The sequence below is a fragment of the Mustela erminea genome, chromosome 11 (genome assembly GCF_009829155.1).
Source record: "Mustela erminea isolate mMusErm1 chromosome 11, mMusErm1.Pri, whole genome shotgun sequence".
Classification (NCBI taxonomy): domain Eukaryota; kingdom Metazoa; phylum Chordata; class Mammalia; order Carnivora; family Mustelidae; genus Mustela; species Mustela erminea.
The window spans coordinates 61,837,633-61,863,187 of NC_045624.1; the positions used below are offsets into that span (position 1 = coordinate 61,837,633).

Sequence of the window (25,555 nt, forward strand, 5' to 3'; positions counted from 1 at the left end):
GCGTAATGCCCTTATTTAAACTTATTTACCTCGTATAGACTTTATTTCTAAATAAGCTTACATTTGGAGGTATGGAGGGTTGGGATTTCAACATAACTTTTTATGGATACAAAGTTCAACCCATAACTTCTGTATAAAGTCACACTTTAAAATTATATGTTAAAACATTTGTGCCGAAATACTGAATGCAGATTGCTGTTGAAATTGATGTCCTCATGTTTACTGCTTCATGCAGACTAACCACATTATTTAACCTATTTTTAATTGAATTTGTTCTAGAGTCCTATACATTATCGAAATACATTTCTTTTTCTTTCCTTTTTTATGATTCAACATGGCAGAATATAGATTCAAAGAGAATTTAATAGTACTATCCCAACAATAATCTAGAAAAAAGATGCTATAAACAATATGCAAAAAATATGTATCACAAAACTGTAACTAACAATAAAATGAAGATCTATAATTATGAGCAATACTAGACATTAATTTATATTTAAATACATATTAAATAAATCACCTATGGTTAGGATAGTTTACATGTGATTTTATCTATAGGCAGGAGTTTAAAAAGTTAATTATAGAGTTAAAAAGGTAATTCCCATTCTCTAAGTTTATTTTATGTTCTTTTTATATTTATATAATACTGTTTAGAGACAAATTATTAATGGGGCACATGGGTGGCTCAGTGGGTTAAAGCCTCTGCCTTCGGCTCAGGTCATGATCCCAGGGTACTGGAATTGAGTCCTGCATTGGGCTCTCTGCTCAGCGGGGAGCCTGCTTCTTCTTCTCTCTCTGCCTGCTTCTCTGCCTGCTTTGATCTCTGTCTGTCAAATAAATAAGTAAAAATCTTTAAAAAAATTTAAAAAAATTATTAATGTTTATAACTCTGAAAGCTATTAGGAATTCATTAAGTTGTTATTATGTATGCATTTCATTTGTGAGGTGAACCTCTGAGTACATTCTGCCTTGATTAGGGTTGTCTATACAGAAAGACTTTGAACAATTGTCAAGATATGCGGCTGCTGCTGCTACTGCTCCTACTACTAGCTAACACTTAAGTAGCAGTTTTTATTTCTCATTTAATTGTCATGACAATGCTGTGAGGTAGGTACTATTAGTGTCTGCAAAATACAGATGAGGAAAAGGAGGCATAGAAAGTTAAAGTGACTTGCCCAAGGTCACACACCACAATTTGTCAGATCTGGGATTAGAAACCAGGTGGTCTGAATTTAAGGGCCCTCTAATTGTTAGTTATGACCAAGCATTACAAATAATACATATGTAATTATCATCATGCTTTTTGGTCACGTTTTCCCTAATAATTACTATTTTAAATCTAATATGGTTTGTCTTGACAAAAGAAGTAGAAAAAGAGGCATTATTTTAAAAAATTAGCAAACTTTCCTTTGTCCATGCTTACCTTACTTGATTTTTACATTCTAGCCATAAAATGGAGATTAAAACGTGTATTTTTTAAAAGCTTTTATTTATTTATTTGACGGAGATCACAAGTAGGCAGAGGTAGGGAAGGGGTTGGGGAGCAGGCTCCCTGCTGAGCAGAGAGCCTGATGTGGGGCTCGATCCCAGGACCCTGGGATCATGACCTGAGCTGAAAGCAGAGGCTTTAACCCACTGAGCCACCCAGGCACCCCTAAAGCATATATTTTGAGCTAAAACATGTAAAGATTTCTGACTATGTAAGTGGTCATATTCTAATGAAAGAAGAGTATATCAGCCTCTTAAACTTGTAAAAACTCTCTCTCTCTCTTTTTTTTTTTTGTGGTATCCATTTATCTCATGACATTGCTTCCACAGTTTTGAATCACTTTGTTGTTTTGCATTTTGACACAAAATTATGAGTTGATAATGAGAAAGTTCGCTTAGATTTGTGTCTGAATGAAATTGACTAATTTAGTAATTTACAAATTACCTTAATACAGTAGCATGAGATAATGAATTACCCTCAAATATTTTAATTTTAATGTCTTTTTTTTTTAAAGATTTTATTTATTTATTTGAGAGAGAGAGCATGAGCAGGGGGAGGATCACAGGGAGAGGGAGAAGCAGACTCCCTACTGAGCAAGGAGCCTGACATCTGGGGCCAATTCCAGGACCCTGGGATCATGACCTGAGCTAAAGGCAGATGTTTAACTGGCTGAGCTACCCAAGTGACCCCTTGAATGTCTTTTAATTGTGAATTATCTGAAGAATAGTGAAGTTTAGAAACACCAGCAGTTATTTTATATTGCAAATTCAAATTCACTGGGCTCAATGAGGTGATAGCTCATTATGTTGAGATATTTTACTCATTCTTTATGCAGAAGAGTCTGCTATAATTAAGGGGGAGAAAAATTATCATCTCTAAATCTGTTATTTCAATTTGTATGATATCTGCCCAATTTAATTAGTTCTATTATTTATGGCATTTACTCTGGAATTTATTTTACATTTTATTATGTGTTCTATGAAGAAAATGGGATTGAAGGCTTAGTTATATTTTTTTAAAATTGTAGTCATCTTTTTCTTGTTATTTTTACTTCCAATACTGTTCCAGAATCTTAAAAAGGAAAAAAAAACAGTTAACTCAATTTTTAGAACTATGCACTTGAGAGCTGGTCCCTCAAAAAACACAGAACAACCCTCCACAGATTCATGCTGTATTTGGGACAGGATGTTGCAGGTTGATATGAATTTTCTCACCTTCTAATACCCTGAAGGAGCAGAATGACACTAAATACCACTTAGCCATACTGTCATGTTTTCTAACGTTTGAATCAAATTCTGTGTACTTTCTCACAATGTACTAAAAACAGAGAAGCAATAACAGGTTTAATAACAGTGACTGGACAGTGACCAGCACCTCCCATTTTTTGTATTTTGTAGGAAAATATCAGCGCAAAGAACCACAGCTAGCTTTCTGAATTTTTTTGAAAATTTTTAATCTTCTTCTGATTGTTTTTCCCAAAAGGAATTATAATCTGTTTAAAGGAAAAACTAAAGTGGCTTAAAGAGATTTTTACCTTTATGGGACTTTAATTCTTTAGTGTGGAGGAAAATTAAATTTATATTGCAGGTGAAACTTAAGAATCCAAACCCCCTCACAGAGGCTTTTTGCTTTTTGTACTTCAGAGTCGAAAGACAGTCTTTATTTAGTCAAAGTATTCTACAGTGTTTTCGCTAGCCTTCATATTTGCATATAAATGTCCTTTTTATGGAAACTTTGAAGGTTCTTTATGCCATTTCTAATGCATACAGCAAGCACTGTTAACTCGGAAGTATAACTCGTCTGACACTAAATTAGGGCACACTATTATCTATGTGAAATTATTTAAAATATGTGGTGTGTTCTGATTTCATCCTAGAATTACTGCTTACAAAAAAATGGTGATCTTTAAGCAAGATATGATTGAAAAAGTTTTTCCAGTCTGTTCTGGCATATCTCTTTTAAGTCTGTATTGCTCTTGATCAATGTTTTGAGTTTTTGCTAGAATTATAACTTCATGCTTCAAAGCCCTTACTGTCAAGTTTTTGTACACAAGATTTCAATGCTAATTTTTTATTAATAAATCTTCGCATTATGAAATATTTGTAGGTTTATAAGATTTACAAAGAAAGCACAGAGAGTTCCTGCATACCCTTCATCCATTTTCACTTTATGTCAACATCCTACATAACCAAAGCACATGTGTTAAAATAAGCAATTAGCATTGATATTTTACTATTAAAAGAAAAACACTAGACTTTGTTCAGATTCTTCCGTTTTTTTTCCAAGAATGTCCCTTTTCTGTTCTGGAATCAAATTTCTATTCCAGGACACACAGTCAACAGGGCACTGGAGTTTTATTCATTGCCTTCTACAGTAAGCTGTGATTGGGCTTGCTTGATGGTCCTGAGAAGGTGCTTGTGTTCCTGCTGCTCTTGGCAATTGCACACTCATTTGAACTCCCTTGTTTTAGTAGCTTCTGTGTCCAAACTGTTGAATTAATGTTCTTGGTGGAATTCATAGCCATCAATGACTATAATGATGGTAGAAATGAGATGATGGCAAAAAGAATGTAGAAAAAGAGGTTTAGTTAAGTTGTTTTTAGTAGATAGATCCTTTTCATGAATCAAATCTCAGTTTATAATATATGTCCATCATTGCAGTGTCATGAAAAGACCTAGGACAGTGGTGCCTGGGTGACTCAGTGGGTTAAAGCCTCTGCCTTTGGCTCAGGTCATGATCCCAGGGTCCTGGGATCGAGTTCCACATCGGGGCTCTCTGCTCGGCAGGGAGCCTGCTTCTTCCTCTCTCTCTCTGCCTGCATCTCTGCCTACTTGTGATTTCTGTCTGTCAAATAAATAAATAAAATCTTCAAAAAAAAAAAAAAAAAAGACCTAGGACATTTTAAACATTCACAAGGCAAAAGGAGCCAGGACATCAATTAAAACCACACACTCTACCTTTGTAACTGTAGGCTTAGTTTTCCCAACCATTCAAAAATGGAGATTATTTTTATCTAGAATGTGTCATTTAGAAAGTTAGTAGATTAAAAATCTTAAGGATTATACATTAAAATATTTTGACATATGTCTTAGTTTTATGTATGTATATATATGTGTGTGTGTTATATGTTATGTATATATGTATATGCATTATGTATATACTTAAACATATAACAAATTTTTCAAAATATTTTAAAGTTTAACCCTTAAGATTTTTAATTCCCTTAGCTTTTAAAAAAATACATATGTAGGGGAGCCTGAGTGGCTCAGTGGGTTAAGCCTCTGCCTTCAGCTTAGGTCATGATCTCAGGGTCCTGGGATCAAGCCCCGCATCGGGCTCTCTGCTCAGCAGGGAGCCTGTTTCCCCCCTCTCCGCCTGCCTCTCTGCCTACTTGTGATTTCTCTCTCTGTCAAACAAATAAATAAATAAAATCTTTAAATATATATATATGTGTGTGTGTGTGTGTGTACCTACACACGCATACTTATTTAATGCTAGAAATTTTTCTCTCAGCACTGCTTTAGCTGTGTCCATCAAATCTTGATTTTTTTTTTTTTTTTGCATTTTTAGATTACCATTTGAATTTATGTATTTTTTTTTCCAGTTTTCATTTGTTTTTGACTCTTGGGGCAATGTTATCTTTTCAATATGGAAACAAACCAAGTTCAACCGAAAATAGAAATTTGAAGTATAGGACAGGATAAAACCAAGAGAGAGGATGGGGACGGGGAGGGGGTAGGAAGGGAATAGTGAAAGGAAGAGATGAGATGTTGCCAAAAGACAGAGGGTCTCCTTGTCCCCTCTCTGGTGGAATGGCCCAAGTATTTACATGGTAATACATACCTTTCTATACGTACACAGCAGGGCTGGGTTTTTGTTAAGAAAAGATGGGGATAAAGAGGGCCTTTCTGGAGGCATTAGGGACCCAGGTTAGTCCCTCTTCCCTTTCTTGGCCCCCTTCTCTGACCAGGGGAAAAGGAAGGAATTCAACATGTGAAGAAGGTTAAGTTAGAGAGGGAAGGAATCCACTCAACAGGGTGGGGCAGACCACTGCAAAGGAAACAACTCAGGACAGAGCTTGGAAGAACTGAAAATGGAGATACTACTGTTAACAGCTTTCCTGAAGCTGAGAGAGGAGCAGGTAGATTCCTGGAAATGAGGATTTCTTTCTTTCTTTCTTTCTCTCTTTTTTTTAAGATTTTATTTATTAGTTAGAGAGAAAGATCACAAGTAGGCAGAGCAGCAAGCAGAGGAGGGGAAGCAGGCTCCCCGCTCAGCAGAGAGCCTGATGTGGGGCTCAATTTCAGGACCTTGAGGTCATGACCTGAGCCAGAGGCAGAGGCTCAACCCACTGAGCCACCCAGATGCCCCAGAAATTAGGATTTTGATAGCCTGTATCCCTCTCCAAAACTGCTCTAGAATAGATAACGCTTCCTCTTCCTCCTACGTACCTCTACCTGCTGTGAGTTAGTTTGGTTTCCTTTTCACTGAGTTAATACATGGGCTTAGGATGGTGGCCATCTTTCCAGGTTTTCAGCACATGATTCTAAATGGGATCTGATGAGACCCAGCTTCTTGGAGAATTATCTTAAAAAAGCAAAGGGAAATACCAGTTGGTAGGGTGGGAAAAGTGGACACCAAAAGAAGTACAGGGTTACCTAGATTGGCAGAAATGTAGGTTTCCCAAAAGTGGGAGAGGGGACCTTGAAAAAAACAAAAAATATTGAGCTTCTTTTATGTGCCAAACACTAGTCTAGGACCACACACTCCAAAAAAGGAAACAAACAAAATAAAACAAGGTAGAGGCAGAAAATGCACATTCTGGGGGGCAGTTGAGGAAGACTGCTGAGGGAACTGAGAAGCCTGAGGTGATGGTCTCTGCCTTATTTTTTCTCTTCCTCTGCGGTGGCATCCTGGTACTGCTGGTACTCAAAGACAAGGTTGTTCATATTGCTCTCAGCTTCAGTGAATTCCATCTCATCCATGCTCTTACCTGGGTACTGGTGCCAGAATGTGGTCCTAAACTGCTCTGAGATGTGCCTGAAGAGCTCCTGTGGGGCCATGCTATTTGCAGTAAAGGTGACTGCCATCTTGAGGCCACAGAGTGGGATGTCACAGACAGCTGTCTTGACATAGTTGGGGATCCATTCCACGATATAACTACTATTCTTGCTTTGTGCACTGAGCTTCTACTTCCCTCATGGACATCCGACCATGAAAGTTAGCAGCTGTGGTAAGGTAATGGCCTTGGCTGGGGTCACAGGCAGTCATCATGTTCTTGACATCAAAGACCTGCACAGTGAGGGCCTGATATGCTGGCTTCCATGGCTGGTCAGAGGGGCAGACGGAACCAGGCATGAAGAAGTGGAAAAGTGGGAAGGGCACCATGTTAACTACCAGGTTGCAGAGGTCTATATTATCTTTGACTGTATTTTTCTGTATGGCTGTTTGGTGGTTGTTGTTGTTGGTGTGTGTGTGTGTGTGTGTGTGTGTGTGTGTGTGTGTGATATCTATATATTTGTGTTATATATTTTTTATCTTTGTCCATTCTGTGATATGTCTTACAGTCTTTTGGAGTTATTTCTTCAGCAGTTTAAGTTAAATGTAGACAGCTCATTTCCCTTTATCTCTTTTTATTCTCCCCCATTTATAATTTTTAAAAATATTTCCTTTACATATATTAAAAACCATAACAGTGTTAGAACAGTGTTAGTTGTTTCAACTATCAGTAATTTTAAAAACTAAAGGGAAGGAAAGTCTATTTTATTTACCATAATTTTCCTTACCGTGTTCCTTAGCATCACATTTTCTTAGTTTTCCTTCATCTGATAATATCTTGAATTTTTCTTCATTGTTGAAGGATAATTTTATTGTGTATAGGACTTTTTTATTGTGTATAGGACTCTAGGTTGACAGAGTTTTGTTGTTGTTGTTGCACTAGAAAAATACGGCACAACTCCCTTCTGCCCTCTGTGGTAAAGTATTCTTTTTCTCTAGTTATTTCCATGGTTGGTCGTTAGTTTTTAAGCTTTCATTATGGTATGTCTTGGCATAGACTTCTTTGGGCTTATCCTGTTTAGGGTTCACACAACTTCTTGAATATGAAAGTTTATGTTCCTTGTCATATTTGGGAAGTATTTAGCCATGATTTAGTACTTTTCCAGCTTCCATGAAGCTAGAAAGTCTTCTCTTCCCCTGAGACTCTGATAACCAGAATGTTAAATTTTTTGTTATAGTCCCAGAAATACCTGATAGTTTGTCTGTGGATCTATATCTATCTATCAGTCATCTATTGGTGTGTATATTCTCTTTGTTGTTCAGACAAATTAAAGGGTTAGATAAGAAAAATCCATTAAACATTCTCCCCTGTGAGGTGCAAATAAGACTGAAAAAAATATAGTGATAGAACACAATGTGTCTCTGTAATGAACAATATTTATATAGTTATAATGAGATAAATGCTGTTATGGAATATAAGCTTTTATGATAACTAATATTCAAAAGACTGCAAGCTTAATGTTATTGAATATAAGGAAAATATTACCAACTTTGCAATAAAAGTATAACGTACTGGTGGCAGAAACTGGATGATAGAGTGATAAAAGGTGGAAAAAATTGTAACACTATCATCTGGCAAAGTAAGGAATCAAAAAATCAAATCTGAGAATGATGGAATAAAAAATGAGTTTTAGCTGTTACCTATTTCACAGTAACTGTGTAAGATATGACTTAGGTGCTCATCAAACTGTATTTTTAGTAATAAAAAAACAACTAATCCAAGTTTCTAGCTGCAGCTTGCCACAACTGAGTTATAGACAGTAAATGTAGAAAAATGTAATATACACTATATGTTGACTTCTCAAAATCATATCATGTTTTAATTTTCTACATTTTTCATGCTTTTCTAATACAGCTTTATTTTCTCTAGAATTGCTTATTATCTTTTATCTTTTCTTTTTGAAAGATAAAGTATTTCCCTTCCTCCTCATATCTTTATTATTTTCAGCATCTTATTTAATTATTCTGTTTCTTAGTATTTGTTGCATTCTTCTTCCTTACACCTGCTGACTTCTTACTCTGATTTGAACACTTTACATCATACTTGGACTGTGCCTTTCCTGGATAGCTTTTAAAATTTTTTTCCAGAAAATTCTACTTTTATTTGTTCTGACATTCTATGCTTTTGTAAAATCTGCAAGATTTTCTGAACTTATGAGTAAGAAGAAGTGAATATCTGTGCCAGATTTGCCATCTGAAACCAGAAGCCCATGTTAGTATTATAAATTTTACATGATTCAAATTAATTGCAAACACCAGGCCAGGAAATATATCACAGAAGCAATAAAGTATATGTGATCCATTAATGCATCCTAAGATTTTATCTCATTTTTATTCCCCTTTAAAAAGTTGACAAATATTTTATATTTATATATTTATAAAATATAGTATATAAGATTTAGTGTATCTTGCCCAAAATCTGAATAGAATTGTATAGTCACTAGAAAACAACTTTCAAAGGTTAGGCGGAACAAAATGGTGTCCTCATTTAGGGGAATTGTTAATACCGTATCTCTTTTTTACAGTTACTAATCTTAAAATGCCTCTTATCTCTAATGATCCTTCAAGGCTGGCAGGAAGTGAAAGTGATGGTGGTGAAGACATATCCACGTGTAAGTGTTAGATTGATTAACTTGTAAGTGTTTGAATGCATAAAAATGTTGAAATCAGGCTCTGTATTTTATTAGCTAATGTAAGTTTTCAGTATGACTACTAAATTAAAATGCTAAAATCTCTTAGATTTTATCTTATTGTTTGTCCCTTTATTAATAGAAGAGACGACTGTGCAAGCCAGTAAGATTTACGTAGGCCTATATTAGAAATGCTTAATAGTAACAGTAAGTTAATTTAAAACTTGGTGCTAATGGGGCACCTGGGTGGCTCAGTGGGTTGGGCCGCTGCCTTTGGCTCAGGTCATGATCTCAGGGTCCTGGGATCGAGTCCCGCATCGGGCTCTCTGCTTAGCAGGGAGCCTGCTTCCCTCTCTCTCTCTCTGCCTACTTGTGATCTATCTCTGTCAAATGAATTAAAAAAAAAACAAACCTTGGTGCTAATAATTTTACACTTGTATAGTCTTCCTAAAATTGTATGCATCCTCTGCTATCAATCCAGCAAGATTTCAAATGTTGTGAGATTTGTATGATTCAGCTCAGCACTTAGCAGACCGCTTTGCTCAAGATAAGTATTATACTAAACCTAAATAAGTGGTTGATTTTTGGATTATTGAATTCAGATCTGTGGTTGTAGTATAGTATGAAAAAACCTTTTGAGGTAATTAACCTGGGCTTTATTTTAGAGAAAGGATATTCAAAACCATTTTGGGGTGAGCAGATGGCAGCTTTTGGGTTTATGTGTCTGGAAGAGACATAATGTCAGAGCCTATTGTGTAGAGAACACAGAATTCTAAGCCAAAACTGAAAATTACAGTGGTGGAGTCAGTAGCAAAAGGGATAGATGAGAAAAAATGGCTTAATACTCGTATTGTTTCCTGATATTATTTCCACAACTAGAAATTCCTCTTATAATTGTGAATTTAGCAAGATGTAAGATATACATGTTCAGCCTTTCTTTTAAACATGACATTTTTTTCTTCATGAGAAATAAATTACTGATCACACCCAGATTTGAAAATAATTCTGCTTTATTTTAGATGCCTTAGATGTTCACCCAAAACTGGAAAAGTTTCAGTGAGAAAAGGGCCATCTGAATCATCTACCCGGAATTCTTATAATCTGTAAGAAGGGCAGTTAAAATCCTTGATAATTAAATACTTAATATTCACCTAGCTGTTTAGTTTTAGGTCAGCTTTATGTATTCCTATCTAAGAAATTTGCTTTCTAGTTTTCTGAAATTCAGGAAAACTCTCTACTATCTATTATATACTTAATCCAAAAATATAAGCATAATTTTAGACTCTTCTGCCCAATTTAATTTATTCCACCACCAAAATAAGCCTGGAATCCATTCAGTTCTATGTGCATTTATTGTCAGTGTCCTCAACTAGACTGCAGTCGTGATAGCCGTACTACCCTGTCTCCTCTTGTCCATTCTCCAGTATATGCCCTTTTTAAAATACAGATCTGAATATGTCATTTCTCTCTTAAAATCTTCCAACAGCTTCCAACAGGCCTCTAAATAAATGCCCCCCCCCAAATTCCAACAATCTGACCTTTAGTTTCCTTTGCAGTCTCATATGCACAAACCTACTATTTGCCGAGTTCGTGCCCCCCACTTTGGCTTTCTGTTTGCGCAGACGATGCTTTCTACTGTTTAGGGCTTCCTTGCATACTATTCCATCTTCCTGGAATCTGTCCTTTCTCTTTAACTTATCTAAATGGCAGTCCTCCTTCACATCTCAGTAGGAACATTGCTGTGCCAATAAACGTCTCCTAATACATGGAAATAAGCAAATTATACATTTCCCTAGCACTTTGAAAATCTACTTTCAACATTTTGCTCATAACAGCTTCTCAACAGTTAGTAAAAACTGGTGCAGTTTTCCTTCACTGCTAAATGTTGAGAGTGAACTCCATAAGGAAGGGAACTATTTTGTTAACCAGGTCTACATCTGAAGCATGATATTGTCTGGTAGGTAGCAGGCATGCAATAAATATTCATTAGCCTAGTGACAGATCAAGTAATTTAGAATTTAATACATAGTTTTATATACCTACAATATTTTCTTCCAAGTTTACTTGCATCCCTTACCATGCTGCGCGTGGTCAGGGTAGCAGATGAAGCAAAGGGAGAAGGTTGGGTGTAAAGACTGGATGAGGAACTGCAGAGTGAGAAAGCAATGAGAAGGTAAGAGAGAAACACTCATATTGGAGAACATCTTCTTTAAACATAACAAAACAAGATCCAGAAGGCTTTTCCATTTTTTTTCCCTTTCAACACAAACTTTGCCATAAAGTTGAATATTACCATTTGAAGGTAATTAGAGTATTGTCTCCATATCTTTATTCCTATTGACTTTTGGCATTCATGTTGGTCATTAACACTTCCTCTGCGAAGTGACCATGGGAAGGGAGGCAATTTGCTTCCTGTTGACAGAGTTTGTAATATGATTGATGGGGGCAGAAGGTGAAACTATGTGGTAAAATGAGTTTTTTGCATTATCTGTGGATTTCATATATCAATGCCAGTATTTCTCAAACTGCAGGTCAAGACTCCAGAGGGAAGGGTTACAATATAATTTAAGGGGTTTCATATATGGGAACTATTTGGAAGTGGAAATTGTGGGCTATCCTGAGAATATGAGTCTTTTTTTTCCCCTCAGCTCTCTGTATTTCCTTCTTCCTAATCTATTACAATTTCTTTTAACAAAATCCTGCCAATCAGAGGATAAAAATTGTTTAAGTCATACTAGTCATAGTGTAAACCATTTAAAACGAACATTAGAGTGTGTTAAAATCCCTGGTCTTTACAGTGCTGCTTGCAGAACCTTGCATAGTGCCTTAAAATTAATTGATATCTTTAGGTTGATTTGCTTTCCATTTATTCACAGGAAGATGACTGTTTTATGAAAGAAAATAATAAAGATGTGGAAGAGATGGTCGCTACTTATTTTATTAAATACTGGTTACATTAGAGAAGGAGAAAAATGAAAACTGAAAAAATTATTTTTACTTGATGAAGATGTTTTGAGTTTCTGATATAGTATTAAACCCAGAATTAACCATATTTCCCAGGGTATGTTTACATTTTGTGTTTGATCTCAGCCTTCAGTTTTGCTATTGTGTTCCATTTTGCTATTTTGCATCATCTCTCTATTTTATCTAAGAAAAAGTCTTTTTTTTGTGGACCATGAAGATTTCTATTACTTCTCTAAAATTTTATTATCTAATTAACACTCATGTTGGGTCAAACAACTTTGGTTGACTATTGAACCCATGTGAACATTTTTCTTTTCAGTACATAAACATGGAAAATAATGGAAGAAAATATGAATCATTTTCCTTATCTAAATATTTCCAAAAGAAATAAAAATTATGATAAAATTTAGTTAAAATTATTTGTTATAGGTGATGTTATTATCAACTGACAGTCCACCTTAAGAGCATCATAGGTAGATAAGCTGATACCTGTAGTAATATATTCTATTTTCTTATTATGCATCATTAAAATGAAATTAAAGGAATTCTTTTTTTTTAAGATTTTTATTTATTTATGTGACAGACAGAGATCACAAGTAAGCAGACAGGCAGGCAGAGAGAGAGGAAGGGAATCAGGCTCCCTACTGAGCAGAGAGCCCTACGCGGGGCTCGATCCCAGGACTCTGAGATCATGACCTGAGCCAAAGGCAGAGGCTTTAACCCACTGAGCCACCCAGGCACCCCAGAAATTAAAGGAATTCTTAAAACTCCAGTTAGTTATTCTTTTAAAAATGTTTTAGTATTTTTGTATCAACTTCTAAGGACAAGTTTTGACTGCAAGTGATAGACGCCCTATTCAACCTCTCTAAAGCATGAGAGAGGATTCATTGGCCAATAAAACTGAATTGCTAAGGTGACTGCCAGTTGGAAACTGTGATGAGCACCAGGAATCTCTCAGTTTACGTGTTGGTATCATGTGATTTCTCACACATTGCTTTCTTCACAAAACCAAAACCATGGCATATGATAACACTTTTCTCACATCCTTAAAGATTTGCAAGAAAGAAAAGTAAGAACTTTCCTTTTCCAAATCGTGGGAAGAAAGTCTTGCTAACATGACCTGAATTAATATCCGTGGCCTGACATAACAGGAAGTGGTTGCATTATGATTAGCCCTGTTTGCGTTTCCTGCCTGTTCCCAGGTAATCAGAAAAAGAGAATTTAGTACAGAATGGGGAAATTACTGTGAGTTCTGGAAGTTGCCCCAGTATGCATCTACAAAATTTTCATATGCACTTAAATAATCCAAATTATATAACACATATGCAACACACACACACACACTGGCAAGCCAAAAGCTCTGAAAAATATTGTGTGCATTAAAATCTTATGACACAGGATTGTCTGAAGTAATTCAGTGGTATATTTCATCACTGTTTATTAAATTAAGATTTTTCTCAAACTTAGATTTTAGGTAGTTAAAATATAATGCAAATAAAATATAATTTAGGTAGTTAAAATATAATGTATTAGTTTCTGGAGTAGAAGCCAGTGATTCATTACATAAAACACCTAGTGGTCATCTTAACAAGTACCCTCTTTACTACCCATTGCCCATCTAGCCCATCCTCCACCCACCTCCCTCCATCAACCCTCAATTTATTCTCTGTCATTAGGAGTCTCCTATGGCTTGTGTCCCTCTATCCGTTTTTTTCTTTTCCCCGTTCCCATATGTTGTTCATCTGGTTTCTTTCTTAAATTCCACATATGAGTGAAATCATATGTATTTATCTTTTTATGACTGACTTATTTCACTTAGCATGGTAAACTGTAGCTCCATCCACGGTGTGGCAAATGGCAAGGTTTCATTCTTTTTGATGGCTGAGCAATATTCCAGTGTGTGTGTGTGTGTGTGTGTGTGTGTGTGTATACCACATCTTCTTTATCCATTTGTCAGTCAGTGGACATTTGGGCTCTCTCCATAGTTTGGCTATTGTTAATAATGCTGCTGTAAACATCAGGGTGCATGTGCCCCTTCAAATCACTATGTTTGTATGCTTCCAGTAAATACCTAATATTGCAATTGCTGGATCATAGGGTAGTTCTATTTTTAACATTTTGAGGGACCTCCACACTATTTTCCAGAGTGACTGCACCAGTTGGCATTCCCACCAGCAGTGCAAAAGCGTTCTCCTTTCTCTGCATCTTTGCCAACACTGGTTGTTTTTTGTGTTGTTAATTTTAGCTATCCTGACAGGTGTGAGATGGTATCTCATTGTGGTTTGGTTTGTTATTTCCCTGATGATGAGTGATGTTGAGCATCTTTTCATGTGCCTCTTACCATCTAGATGTCTTCTTTGGAAAAGTGTCTATACATGTTTTCTGCCAGTTCCTTAACTGGGTTATTTGTTCTTTGGGTGTTGAGTTTGATAAGTTCTTTGTAGATTTTGAATGCTAACCCTTTATCCAGTATATCATTTGCAGATATCTTCTCTCATTCCATAGGCTGCCTTTCAGTTTTGTTGATTGTTTCCTTTGCCGTGCAGAAGTTTTGTTTTGTTTTTTTTTTTAAATCTTGATGAACTCAATAGTTCATTTTTGAATAAACTACTAGTTCATTCCTTAAACCAGTAGTTCATTTCTGCTTTTGTTTCCCTTGCCTGTGGTGATATGTCTAGTAAGAAGTTACTATGGCTGGGGTCAAAGAGGCTGCTGCCTGTGTTCTCTAGGATTTTGATGGTTTCCTGTCTCACATTAAGGTCTTTCATCTGTTTTAAATTTATTTTCATATATGGTGTAAGAAGGTGGACCAGTTTCATTCTTCTGCATGTTGCTATCTAGTTTTCCCAGCAGCATTTGTGAAGAGACTGTCTTTTCTCCATTGGATATTCTTTCCTCTTTGTTGAAGATTAGTTGACCATACAATGGTGGGTCCCTTTCTGGGTTCTCTATTTTATTTATTTATTTATTTATTTGACAGAGAGAGAGATCACAAGTAGGCAGAGAGAGAGGAGGAAGCAGGCTCCCTGCTGAGCAGACAGCCTGATGTGGGGCTCAATCCCAAGACCCTGAGATCATGACCTGAGCCAAAGGTAGAGGCTTTAACCCACTGAGCCACCCAGGCACCCCATGGGTTCTCTATTCTGTTCCATTGATCTTTGTGTCTGTTTTAGTGCCAGTACCATACTGTCTTGATGACTACAGCTTTGTAATATGGCTTGAAATCTGGAATCATGATGCCTTCAGTTTTGTTTTTTCTTTTTCAGAATTGCTTTGGCTATCAAGGGTCTTTTCTGGTTTCATACACATTTTAGGATGGATTCTTAGCTTTGTGAAAAATGCTGGTGGTATTTTGATGGGGTGAACTAAGATGTTTTAAAGAAGGAGCCTACTACTGACTTTTAAATTTAGGCACTGATATATTTCAGGTAAGTAAATATATTTGTAAGCTGAGCAGAGGAAGTATCAAAGAATGTAATTTATTTTTATAAAATATTTTAAATAATCTATATGTGAGACAAAAAAATTTCAGAAAAATTCTTCATGCAACATCAGAAATATATTTACTTCATATTTATTTCAATGCATTCATTAGACAAATATGAAATACAGAGAAAAAAATCCCTTATAGCTTAAAACCAGTAAACTGTCAAATATCTTTAATAGAATTACAATGTCAAATCATACAATAAAAGAGAAAGGTCTATAGGATGTATCATCATTAAAGATCTATCACATTGCTTAGAGAGACCAGTATTGACTGGTTATCATAATAAATAGATTCAAATGAGTTTTTTTTTAATATGTTAGCGTATGTAATCTTGTTTTTAGACTTATTTCTGAGGTCCTAAAGGATGATTTGCTTTATTTGTAAACCCATCCATTATTTCATTTAATCATAATATGATTGTGAGTAAAACACTTCTTCCCTGGATAAGAATCATTATGGGCATAAGGAAGCTGCTGAGAAATAATTCTTAACATCAAGTATAGATATCTTAAAGTGTAAAAAAGAAATTATCAGAGTCTCTATTAATACAGACAGCAGAGTATTTAGAACAACGCACTCAATGCAAACAATTAAAAATTCCTAAGAAAAAATATCTTGGCAAACTTCAGCTTTGGGTCAAGATGGAATGACAGAGATTGGATTTATCCTCCTGTCTGAAGAATAAAAACAAAATCTATACAGGATGGTTTTCAAGACAGTGGACATCAGGCAATTAAGATGAAGAGTAAAAAAAAAAACTCTTTGAGAGGGTTTTCAGTTTACAACACAGGGAAGGGGAAATTAGGTGGAGTTCAGTAGACATAGTGAGTCTATGGAACTGAGTGTTCAATGAAACCAAGGCAGCAATAGTTCACAGAATAGATTTTTGGAGAGAAAGGAGTAGCACAGAGAGAAAACTCCAGAGATTTCCTACATTCAGAGGACCCTCCATCAAGAATTCAGCTGATTACCAATCAACACGTGTGTGTGAGGACGCAAGGCTGGGGAAATAACCTTCCAGATATAATGATGCTCAGTGCTCACATAGGGCCAGGGATAGTGTTTACTAAACACACTGGAAAATCTCAATTGTAATGGAGCATTGGGCAGATTACAGAGAATCTTTCCTCAGTAAAAGAACAAATGACACTAGATTGACCACTGCATTGTTCTCATAAAACAAATGTTACAAGAAAGACCAGAAAAGGTAATATTGTTTCCAAGTAATTTAACTGGTTCCTAGAAAAATAATACTTAAGAATATTTACAGGGACAAAAAAATTTTTAGCATCCAACAAGTTAAAATTTACAATAAAAATTTATCAGTTTTTTTTTTCTAAAAGCAGGAAAATGAGACTTATACTGGCAAGATAAATCTACAAAACTGATTAAGGGCTCAAGGACTTTAAAAAAGTTACTAAAAGATACTCCATATGATCAAATTTAAGTGGATATGTAGAAGATATAAAAATGACCCAGATATAACTTCTGAAGATGAAAACTGTAATGTATGAGGTGAAAAACACATGGGATGGGATCAATGGCAGATAACCCTTGGCAGAAGGAAAAAATTAGTGAAATTGACGATACAGTGATAAAAACTACTCAAAATGAAACCCAGAAGGAAAAAAAAAGGAAAAAAGCACAAACTCTGTTAACTTAGAATTCTATACCTATAAAAAATTCCTTTCAAAACAAGGCTAAATACTTTGTTAGCATACAAAAGTAGAAAGCATCTGTAAACTGCATACCTACACTATAAAATAGATTAAAGTAATTTCCTTAGCCAGAAAGAAAATACCACGTGAAAATATGAATCCCCAAAAAGACATGAAGTTCACAGGAAATGGTAACTAGATAAATAAATACTTAAGATTTGTTTCATATTACTTAATTATCTAAAAGATAAGTAACTGTTTAAACAAAAATAATAACAATGTAGTGTGAGGTATATGATATATATATATAATTGAAATGAAAAACAATAGCGTATATTGAGAGAGGGAAATTGAACTATACTGTTCTAAGATTCTTACACTTTCCACGTAGTGGTAATAGGTGAAAAAAGATTGTGAAAACTTAGACATGTGTCCTGTAAGTCCTGAAGCACCTATTTATGACAAAGTTATAGTTAAAAAGCTTATAAGGGTGATAAAATGATAGAAATCTTAATTAATCTAAAAAACTGTGGTAAGAGGAAAACAAACAAGGAAAAGATGGGAAAAATAAGAAAGAAATGGCAAGATAATAGATTTGAAGCTAACCATATTAAAAAAAGATTAAGTTTAAATGATGTAGAAATTTCAAATAAAATACAGAGATTGTTAGAGTTATAAAAGGAAAGAAAAAGGATCTATAGAAAAAGGAAGGAATGGAAAGAGTGTTAGATCTATATAAGGAAAGAGGAAACATCTCAAATCAATGACTTCAATATCTACAATGAGAAAAAAAGAACCCAAAAATGGACCCACAACTATACGGTCTACTATTTTTCAAGAAAGCAGGAAAGAATATCCAATGGGGAAAACAACAACAACAAAAGAGTCTCAGATAAAAAAGTAAACCTGCAGGCTGCCTGTGAGAAACAAATTTCAAACATAAATATAGATAGAAGTAAGTTAAAAGTAAAAGAATGGAAGAATTTATACCAGCCCAACACGTTATAAAACAAAATCTGAGTCATCATTTTAATGTCAGACAAAATAGCATTCAGAGCAAAATATCTTAATTAGAGATAAACAAGTTTATTTTGTAGAGATAAAGAGGTCAATTTACTGAGACTTATGTACCTAGTAGTGGAGCTTGAAAATACATAAGGTAAGAACTGCTAAAACCACAAGAAGAAATAGACTAACCCACAATTATAGTAACAGATCCTCTCAATAACTGGTAGAACAGAAAAAAGAAAGATTATGAAGAAGGTAGAAGATTTGAACAACGTTGTGAATTGACATCATGGCATTGCATTTATGAAATGCTCTACTCAAAACCAAACATTCTTTTCTTGTACTCAAAAAACAAAACATTTGCCAAAATAGACTGCATTGGACCATAAAACAAATCACAAGAAATTGAAAGGGATCTAAGTCATCCAATATATATTACTGACCACAGTGGAATTAAGTTAGAAATCACTCATAGGATGCTCTCTGGAAAAATCCTCCAAAATTTAGAAATTCAGTAATATCCTTCTAAATAACATGAATCAAAGAAAAAAAATCTTTTGAATTGATAAAGAAAATGTATCAGTTTTGTGTAATGGTACTAAAGCAGTATGAAGGGGAAATTTATAGCACCAAAAGCCTATATAAGAAAGAAGAAAGATCTCAAATCAATGACTTCAGTATCCACTATAAGAAAAAAAGAGCAAAATAAAACCAAAGTAAGTGGGAAAATAAATAATCAAGACCAGAGCAGAAATCAATGAGAATAAGTGCAAGATTGCAGAATAAATAGACCCAGCCTTGTTCTCCTACAGAGACATGGACTTAGCAATATATGACCAAAATATCTTTATGGGAACTCCAGGAACCACTTAAGTTGTAATAACCCAAGCAGATAACAAAAATTTAGAACAGCTACATTGAAATGAATGGGAAGAATTATTTAACTTTACTCCCAATTGTCCCACCCCCAAGCCAACACAAGTCAGTGTCATTAGAGAGAACTCTAGCTCATGCCTTCTCCCGGGGGAAACAGACAAGTGGAGCATGTGTCCAATGTGCAAGATTTTTAGAGGGCTGCCTGGGAGACTTCTTTCTCATCTGACATTGAAGCACTGGCTTAGTTGGAACCAGCATAATTTTCCATGGGGGCCACTAAAAGTAAGGGAAAATGGGAGTAGCTTGATCTTTCACTGGAGGACTTGAGGTGGCACAGAGGCCAATGTGACTTCGTGTTATTGGGAAAATGCACCCAACTCATGGCTTCTTTGGGGGAAGGGAGAGGGGAGGAGCTTTCATTTGGATTTACAGAGTGCTGCCTGAGAAACTGGTTTCTCTCTGGCCTCACTTGGAACCCTGATAGGGAATCAGGATACTTGGATGCCTCAGGGTTGCTGAGAACAAAAGGGAGTTGAATAGTTTACTACTGTAGCACCTTTGAACTTGCAGTATTGCACAGTCACCAGAGGGAGCAAGAAATTATGAGTTCCTGAAAAAGAAACTAGCAAATCCCTAATTGGGAAATTTGTAAGCTTACAGACACCATATCCCCACCCCATAAAAGGTTTCAGAGGCTCGCTAGGATCTATAGCTGGGTTAATTGGTGAAAGTCTTTCCCCCACTGAAAGCCAGCCAAAAGGACTGACAGAAGTGCTGTTTGTTTGTTTTTCAAATGCAAATGCTCAGAAAAAAAAAAATCACTGGACACAAAGAAACATAGAAACATTGTCCAGTCAAAGGAACAAAATAAACTTAAAGAAATGGAGATCTATGAGTTACCTGACAAAGAATTCAAAGTAATTGTCTTATGAGAAGTCAGTGATCTACAAAAGAACACAGATAAACAAACAATATCAAGAAAATACATGAACAAAATGAGGACACCAACAAGGAGAAAGTATAGAGAAGAATCAACAAATTCAATAACTGAATTTGGATTCAGTTGAATCAGAATTCAACTGAATTGAAAAATTCACTAGAGGAACTTCAATAGAGAATTTGACTAAACAGAAGAAAATAGTGAGCTCAATGACGGGCAATTTGAAATTATTGAGTCAGAAAAAAAATATAGAGAAAAATGAAGAAAGCTTAAGGAAATCAAAAAACACCATTAAGCAGCCAATATATATTTATGGGAGTTTGAGAAAGAAAAGGGTGGTGAGGTAGAGTATTTGAAGAAATAATGGCTGAAACCTTTCAAGTCTAAGGAAAGAAATGGACACCTAAGTTCAGGAAGCTCAAAGAATTCCAGTTAGGATGAATCCAAAGAGGCCCACACCAAAAGACACATTGTAATTAAACTGTCAAAGAGAAAATCTTGAATCAGAAAGAGAAAAGCAACTTCTCATGGACAGGGGAACCTCCATAAAATTATCAGTATATTTCTTAGCAGAAACCTTCAGGCAGGAAGGGAAGGGACAGCATAGAGCACCAAAAGATGGAAAAACCTGCCAACCAAGAACATTACCTGGTAAAAATGTCCTTCAAAGATGAAAGAGAAATAAAAAGATAAAATAAAAGCTGAGGGAGTTCAACACCATTAGGTCTGTCCTATAAGAAATGAAAGTTGAAATGAAATGAAATGAAATGCAAGTTGCAATGAAAGTATGTCATACAGAAACATGAAACCATGCGAGAATATACAGCTTGCTGGTAAAGGTAAATATATAAGAAAGTACATATTACTATAATACTGTATTGGTATAAAATAAAGCACTTTTACATTTGGACAGAATTTGAAACAAAACATTAAAAATAACTATAGCTGCAAAATCATGTTAATAAATTCACAATATGTGATTTGTGACATCAGTAATATAAAGTGGGTGTGGGATTTATAGAAGAGTCTTTTTATATATGATTGAAGTTGTTATCAGGTTAAAATAGATTATTATAACTTAAAAGATATTTTATGTAAGCCCCGTGTTTATATAACCATAAGGAAAATACCAACAGAAGATACATGAAAGAAAATGTGACAGGAATCAAAGTATGTCAGCACACACACATGAAATCAATGCAACTTACATATCTCCCACAAGAAGTATTCGTTGAAATACTTAGCAAAAGTGAAATGGAGAGGCATTTTCCAGCCTAAACTGAATGCTTTGAGATTTTATTTAAGAAGAGTTTTAAGGGCACCTGGGTGACTCAGTCATTAAGTGTCTGCCTTTGGATCAGGTCATGATCCTAGGGTTCTGGGATCAAGCCCCACATCAGGCTGCCTGCTCAGCAGGAAGCCTGCTTCTCCCTCTCTCACTCCCCCTGCTTGTATTCCTGCTCTTGATCTTTCTCTGTCAAATAAATAAACAAGATCTTAAAAAAGGGTTTTAGGTACACCCCAAAATTAAGAGGAAGGTACAGAAATTTCGCATATACCATTTGCTCCCACAAATATACATACAGCTTCCCATATTATCAACATCCCCCCACCCGCAGTGGTATATTTGTTAAAATTACTGAACCTGCATTGAAACATCATTATCACCCACAGTTCATAGTTTACATTAGAGTTCACACTTGATGTTGAACATTCTACAAATATATTATACCAATGTATTTATATAACACAACTGTATAGTAACGTGTCCATAATTATAGCATCATACAGACCATTTTCACTACCCTAAAAATCCTATTCACCACTCTGACCCCAAACCCTGCTACCACTGATCTTTTTACAGTCTCTATAGTTTTGACTTCAGAATGTTGCACAGTTGGAATCATACAGTCTTTAGCCTTTTTCAGATTGGCATATTTCACTTAGTAATATACATTTAAATGTCCTTCATAGCTTGTTAGGTTATTTCTTTTTAGCACTGAATTATATTCCATTGTCTGAATGTTTACTTATCCATTCATTGGCTGATGGACATTTTGGTTGCCTCCAACTTTTGGCAATTATGAATAGAGCTATTGTAAACACCCATGTGCAGATTTTTGTGCGATAATGTTTCCAGCTCCTATTGGTAAATGCCAATGAGCATGACTACTGGATCATATGCAAAGAGTATGTTTTGTTTTGTAGGAAACTGCCAACCTGTCTTTCAAAGTGACCATACTGCTTTGCATTCCCATCAGCAATTTTATGAGTGAGTGTTCATGTTACACCACACGCTATCCAGCATTTGGTGTTGCCAGTGTTTTGAATTTTAACCATTCTAAGAGATGTGTAGTGGTATCTCGTTGTTTTAATTTGTATTTCTCTGATGATAGTGTGGAACATCTTTTCACAGATGCTTATTCGGCATCTGTATATCTTTTTTGGTGAAATGTGTTTAAGGTAATTGGCCACATTAAATTGACTATAAGATTATCTAATCTTTTCATTAAAAAATTTTTAATGAAAACATAAAAGTCTTAACATGAATATTTTTTATAACATTACAGATAATTTTAGTCAATTGGATACACTTTCTGGCTGTTTTAAATGTTTTCTAATATAGTTAATAGAAATATATTTACATATTTTAATTTTTATTAATTTTGAAATTAATTTTGTGCTTTCAGTTACAAAAATTATTATAGCTCATAATTAAACAATGTAATTTTGGATGCTAAAAAAATCTGAATGTTGTACTTTAGAATTTTGTGCACCTTAACACATGAATTATATGACACATTGGGCATGTTTCTTCTGGCAATTAAAAGCACTTCATTAGAAATAAAGCAGGGGGCATGGAGGAAGGTAAAATTGATTTTGTATTTCCCTTGGTTGCTAAGATATAAAGAGCTAACAACTATTTTATGAAAGTACATAAATAAAAAGATCTTTAATATATGATGTGCCTAATAGAGTGTCTACAAAAGAGAATAGCTTTTTGGTGATTGAAAGTACTCTTTAAATGTGTCACAACAAATTTTTAATAGGCAATAATAATTTTTCCTGTTGGTAACTAACATAGAACTGGTAACTTTAATTCATAATAACTATAACATTTGATATCTAATCAATATTTAAGCTTTATTTTAAAAGAAATGCTAAGTTTGATGATCTAAACTAATATAGCCTTGTTTCTATTTGAAAAATATTGAATAAGTTGTATAATTAGAAGAGTCAAATTTGTTTTTCTCTTAATAGTGATACATTCATATTTTCTAGAAAGTGAAAAAAAAGGTAAAATTACTTGAAGGATATGGATGCTGTTTTAAGAAAAAAATTAATTATTTCCTGGATGTTAGGAAGTTCATTAGGTAAATGTGTTGCCCTAGAACTGAGATCTCATATATGAGAGGAAGTTATTGCAGGCTACTACTACCTGTGGAAGGATGGGCAATATTTACCATGTATTTCTACTCCTTAGGAATGGTTTATATTTTCCTACTTCAACTCCTATTTGAGTACTCATCTCTGTAGTTTTCATTTTTCAATATGCCAGAATCAATGTGGCTTAGGTGTCATTGTTACCAAATATGGACTCTATACCACTATTCAATATTTAGAAAAAATATGTAATTATTCACTACTTTAGTATGACCCCTGATTTTCCAAATAATATTCTCTTTTTTACACAAAAATGTTTTTCTTCATATAGTAATCTTAAAGTTCTATCTGTGTGACATGTAAATATATACAAATATTTCCCTTTTAAAAACATCAAATTGAGGTATATTTTATAGCATACATCTAGTTAAGTGTATAGCTCAATGAACTTTTTACAAAGTGAACACACTTGTGTAGCCATTATTCAAATCAACATACAGAAAACTATTCAACATTCCAGGAGCCTTTCTTATGTCCCTTTCAGTCATTGCCTCCATCTCTCCAACAAAAGTTGCTGCTATGCTGACTTCCACCTTCACGGTTTAATTTGGCCAGCTTAAATTTATGTGAATTAAGACCACAGAGAGTGTATTCTTTTCTCTGACTTCTGTCATTCAGCATTATGTCTGAAAGACCTGTCCACGGTGTCACACACATGTGCGAGGAAATTTGGTATGTTTACCACTTTTTGGCAATTTAAAATAATGCTGTATTTACCTATTTCACTTGCATAAATATCATTTTGGGGGATGATACCTAAGGGTAGAATTGCTAAGAGGTCATAGAATATATGGATATATATACCCCTATCATAGGATATATGGCTATAGATATAGATAGGGATACACCCACACACATACATACATATACTGTTCAGCTTTAATAGACACTGCGAAAGAGGCACCTGGGTGCCTCAGTTAATCCTCTGCCTTTGGGTCAGGTCATGATCCCAGGGTCCTGTGATTGAGACCCTCATTGGGCTCCTTGCTCAGTGGGGAGCCTGCTTCTCCCACTCCCCCTGCTTGTGAATGCACTCTCTCTCTATCAAATAAAGAAATAAATAAAATTTTAAAAAAATAGATCTAGTGGTAGGTATTGGGTATTAAGGAGGGCACGTATTGCATGGTGCACTGGGTGTGATCCATAAAAAATGAATCTTGGAACACTAAAAAAATAAAGTTAAAAAAAAAAAAACAGATATTGCCAAGTAGTTTTTAAGATGGTTTTATATGTGTATGAGGAGTATAAGAGAATAGAAGTTCTGTATCTGCTTGCCACCACTTTGTGTGGCCAAACTATTTATTCAACATTAAATGTGTAGTATCTTTTTGTAGTTTGTATTTACATGCCCCTATGACTCATAATATTGTCCACCCCATTATTTTATCATTGATCACTTAGATAAATGCATTCTCTTAAGTGAAATGCCTATTCAAGTCTCTTGCACACTTAGAAATTTACCTGCCATTTCCCCATTAATTTGCAGGAATTTTCATATATTATGGATGTGGGTACTTTGCCAAATCAATTGTCTCAGGGTCCTGGAATGGAGCCCCGCATTGGGCTCTCTGCTGAGCAGGGAGCCTGATTCCCTCTCTCTGCCTGCCTCTCTGCCTACTTGTGATCTCTCTCTGTGTGTCAAATAAATAAAAAAAAATCTTTAAAAAATATACTATATATAAATATGTTTATAGCTTGAACTAAAAAACAAGAGAACAAGGAGAATGGACATGTGATTGAGAGGAAAATGATCAACATGAATGAGAAGTGGAAAAGGTATTAATTTAAGCCTTTAAACCCTGACTTTGGCAATTAGATGATAGAACCGAATTTCTAAATAATTTTGTTAAGTTATAAGAGAGAAAAGTCAATCATCAATCCAGGCTCTTTATGTTTTTCCCATAAGCATTCAATGGGTATGACAGGTAGAAGACTAATTTCCTAATTTTCATCTAGTCATCTGTTCTTTGCCTATAAAAACACATCTTTTTATTTTCT

At 35.0% G+C, this 25,555-nt stretch overlaps 1 pseudogene; it reads right to left on the minus strand.

The window, feature by feature from the left end:
* Positions 1–6,372: 6,372 nt before the first annotated feature.
* On the minus strand, positions 6,373–6,877 carry LOC116568760 (annotated as a pseudogene).
* Positions 6,878–25,555: the final 18,678 nt, after the last annotated feature.